Source organism: Gossypium arboreum, chromosome 8 (genome assembly GCF_025698485.1).
Source record: "Gossypium arboreum isolate Shixiya-1 chromosome 8, ASM2569848v2, whole genome shotgun sequence".
In the NCBI taxonomy this organism is placed as follows: domain Eukaryota; kingdom Viridiplantae; phylum Streptophyta; class Magnoliopsida; order Malvales; family Malvaceae; genus Gossypium; species Gossypium arboreum.
In genome coordinates, this window is record NC_069077.1 from 138,180,382 (window position 1) to 138,185,148 (window position 4,767).

Here is a 4,767-nt window from a genome sequence, read left to right on the forward strand (position 1 = left end):
TTCTTTTATTTTATTTTAGAATAAGGTTTTAAACCTTATTAAACTCCATCTATTTTATATTGATTAGGATAAGGTGTTTCAATCCTACTAGAATATGGCTTTGCAAGCCTATAAATAGACATAGTCTATTCCTCTTGTATTTTGAGTAAAAATTTTTCGACATAGTGAATTTTCTTCTCCTCTGCCCGTGGTTTTTTTCCCGAAAGGGTTTCCACGTAAAATTTATGTGTTCTTTATTTTTATTTATTTTATTCTATTTTATTTTTCACAATAACAAATGGGAATTTTAGTTGAACTGGGAAGTCTTTTAGAGAATTGGGTTGAGCAAAGTTTTGGGATTTTATTGGGCAATTAGCCATTCTGTGAAGAAAATCATTAAAGTATGATGGCTAACGTGGATTGGGTTTTTTGTAAATGGGTGGAAAAAAGAAGAAGAAAAAGTGCAATTTAGGAGTCTTGAACTTTGGTTCACTATACTTTCTACCAAGCTCTTAACCACTAGACTAGGATTAAATTCATGATAATTTTTTAAGAATCTAACCTCCTATTGTGTAGGATGTTAGAACTCCCCCCTTCTTAAAGAATTCTTTTTCTCGAAATTTTACCTTTTTCGAATAAGTGGAGATATTATTGGTGGAATGGATCTTCTATTTCCCACGTAGCTTCCTCAACACCATGGTTTTGCCATAACACTTTACTAATAGAATTTGTTTCCTTATCAGAACTTTCACATTTTTTTAAAGAATTCTAATGGGTTCTTCTTCGAAGGACAAATTAGGTCTTACCTCAATTTCTTTGATGGGCACAATATGCGATAGGTCAGAACGGTAATGTCTTAGTATGGTTTTTATTTGCTAAAATAACAAATGAGAATTTTAGTTGAATTGGGGAGAGTTGAATTCAATTTAAGAGGCTTGAACTTTGGTTCTCTATACTTTCTACCAGGCTCTTAACCACTAGACTAGGATTCAATTCATGATAATTTCTAAGAATCTAACCTCCTATTGTTTGGGATGTTACAATTCTCCCCTCCTTAGAGAAATTTTATCCTAGAAATTTTACCTATTTCGAATAAGTGGGGATATTGTTGACGGAGTGAATCTTCCATTTCCCTTGTAACGTCCTCAACACCATGGTTTTGCCACAACACTTTTACTAATGGAATTTGTTTCCTTATAAAAACTTTCACATCTTTTTAAATAATTCTAACGTGTTCTTCTTCAAAGGACAAATCAAGTCTTACCTCGACTGCTTCAATGGGCACAATATGAAATAGGTCAGAATGGTAACATTTTAGCATGGAAACATGGAAGACATCATGGATACGATCTAGTTTAGGTGGTAATTTGAGTTGATAAGCCACATGGCCAACTCTTTTGAGGATTTGGTATGAACCTATGAAGCGACGACTGAGTTTCCCTTTTTGGGCACTGACAACATGTTCCATAACCCTTAGTATTGCCTGGGTTACCACGTCCTCAACCATAGTATATGAATAGCTTATAAATTCGATGGAACGGAAATTAGAACCATGCAAGTTCAATTGAAAAGATATGAAATTACGATACTTGAATGTTATATAACAAAAGTAAATTAATTCTCTTTAACAACCTTTTTATTCACTAATATTTTATTTGCCAATTTTTTGGATACAAAATTTATCTTATAATATATGACATTGTTGAAAGGCTTAAATTTAGAGTTTTTTGAAAAAAAAATTATTTTTCTCAGGCACAACACTTGTAGACACAAATTCCACCTTGAATGTTATGGGCTTAACAAGCTGGTGGGCAATCCTTTGCAGTTTCAATCATTGCTACATAGCATCCACCATTGCTGCAATGTTAGATGGTAGCTGCTCCGACACTGGTAAGGAACTATATTTTTTAGTTATCAAGTCACAAAAGCCACCATGTTTACACTGGCCCAAACAATCTATGTCACGATTGCATGCTTCTGAGTTTGATACACCTGCAAATTAAACAACAATTTTTTCATCATTTAAACATTTTGTTAGTTATTTTATATTAGCTATTATATATAATGAGTTTAAGACACACATGATTTGAATCGCAATGATTGCAAACACTCCTTTATTTTAAGACTGCAATCTCTTTTATACTAAAAAAAATTTACATGTATATATATGTATGTAATAATTAAATTTTGAACCGGATAAATATTTTAGATGCTAACAAAAAGCGACAAGCAAAACTGCAAAAAGAGAAACCATGCCGAAAGAAGCCATAGTTTAAAATGAAAGCTATTAAGAGATGAAACAAAGAGTTAGTCGTATGATAACAAGTTGATGATATACAAAAAATGACATGCATTTGGCCATTTATAGCTGAATTTCTTGGAATTTTTTTAACCTAATTTGCATTAAAGTTATGACTTGGTAGGTGAAGATATACTTGCCAATTTTGTAGCAAGAGAAAAATCATATAGAAGATTTTGCAATATGTTTTATAGGTCACTTATGGCAATATAATAATAGCACAACTAATTTAAGATATAGTTACCATATATTATCATTTTCTATTTTGATAATTAATTGAAAATAATATTTTTATACAATAATTTATAGGTAATAAAAATTGCAAATAATTGGCTATTATTTTATCTACACCTTAGTAATTGTGCTTGTAAACTCAAAAAATAAACCCTAATTCATACGGTAGAAATTTTATTATTAATCTTTGTACTATACATAAGTTGTGGATTTAGTCCTTTTAATTTTATCTAATCAATTTTAATTACTCTACTTTTTAATGTGAAATTCTAGTACTTGCATATACAATAGCAGTTAAATTTGTTAGATTAAATTACGCTATTAGTCTCGTTCTATGTGTTAGTTGTGGATTTAGTTCCTATTCTCTAATTAGATCATTTTTTGTTTTTATATTTTATATTATTTGTAGCACCTCAAACCCAACCCAGAAGTTATGGCCGGATCCGGCATGCCACATAAAAAACGTAAAAAAAAAATTTCCATTCTAAGTCCAGAAAATCGTACTTGATGTTCAAAAGATTAATTTCATTATAGGTTAAAGTGAATGGAAGTCATGCACCGGTAGGAAACTAGAAAAGAGGTGGTGAGTCCATCGGATTGCTAATACCAAGCTCCTTCGGATCCAATCCTAGACATGCATACCGCCATTGCCACACCTTAACGTCATGGATATTTCTAGGAAACCGATTTGATTAAGTCATTTTAGGAAAAGTGATTAATTTTGGAAAATACTTTCATTGCGGAAGCTTTGCTTGTTGTCGAGTTATTTTGAAATCAATTGTTGTTTTTGAAAACGCGCCTAAAGCTATCCAATTTCAACAGTTAAAATAAGTAATACCTATCTTAGTAATACATATTAAAACCATTAAAAATAATTAAGCGGCCTTATTACATTTAAAACCCAAAACTTCAAACGTAAATAAAAGGATGTCCAGTTCACGGAAGAAAATCAAACTTTCGAGCTGGTGGCCACTCAATTCCCTCACGACTCCAAGCCCACTATGGTTGGGGATTTCTGCGTGGATGAAAATAAAAGGGTGAGTTTGGGGAAACTCAGTGTAAGGAAAACCCATTCAAAGCCCAAGTCACTCAAGCCTATTGGGCCTAAGCCCATTCAGTAATAAATGATCTTGGGCGAGCCATTTTCAGATTACAATAAACGGGCCTTAGCCCCTTATTCAGATAATGACATGGCCCATAGGCCCATTTCAAAATACATGCAACATCAAGAAACATATGCAAGCCCATTTGGGTAATAGTGGTCTTGGGCGAGCCCTTTTTGAGACACAATAAACCGGGCCTTAGCCCTTATTCAGATAATAAAGTATGGCCCATAGGCCCATTTCAAAATACATGCAACATCAAGAAACATATGCAAGCCCATTTGGGGAGACTACTCAACCCACCAACCACTACACTCCACCCGTACCAGCCATACACTCCATGTGGGGAATAGCTCAACCCACCCAAATTTAACACTCCACATTGTAAACCTTTAACGCTCGATTATCGATAAATTGAGGCAAAGCCTCCAATCGTGGACAAGCCACTTTTAGTACTTCCTCCGTCAATATCCCGGTCCATGCATCGATAATAACAACATGGCATGCATAAATAACAACGATCAAACATGCATTTAGGTCAATTTAACCCTAGGGTATTTCGATAATTTATCTCCTAGGGGTAAACTGTAAATTTTCCACTTTTAAAGGTATTTCAAGAATTTATTTATTTTAGGGTTTTCATGCATATTCCTACTTTTTACGTACTAACAGAATCACTACCGAGGGTTCTTACCGAATTGGGCAGTTTATCTATCATTCCAATTTTGGCCCATTAAGCCCAAAAATATCGAGGCACGTAAATCATGCACTTTGCAGTCCAAACATTGCAGCTTACCAAAAACATTAATCGATTTACCTCACAGGCATTTGCACACTCGCAAATCTACAAAATACCGATTTTCGACATTTTGGCTTTTCGGCTTTTGCCGATCTAGACTAAGAAAGAGGGTGTTAGTTACACACCTGTTTGCAACGATATCTTCGTGAGATCCACACACGAACTGCCTACAATTGGATTACTAACACATTAATCTAACTGTTCAAATACGAACTACGATTAACCCCTTACAATATTCGGCCAACCACACCTACAGATCATAGTAAGCTTATAAGAAAACAATAAGCAACTCATTAACAAATTTTTGTCAATGTTTACCACATAATCATAATTTCACTGCAAGCTGTCTTCCT

The 4,767-nt window shown here is 33.8% G+C and overlaps 1 long non-coding RNA gene across 2 annotated transcripts; it reads right to left on the reverse strand.

The window, feature by feature from the left end:
* Positions 1-1,593: 1,593 nt before the first annotated feature.
* On the reverse strand, positions 1,594-2,318 carry LOC128296279 (uncharacterized). Of its 2 annotated transcripts, none has more exons than XR_008286834.1 (2): positions 2,197-2,318; positions 1,594-1,971 (listed from the first exon to the last, which is right to left on the reverse strand). It is a non-coding gene; the product is annotated as an uncharacterized LOC128296279 (long non-coding RNA). The 2 variants fall into 2 exon arrangements; XR_008286833.1 differs by having other exon boundaries at positions 2,061-2,310.
* Positions 2,319-4,767: the final 2,449 nt, after the last annotated feature.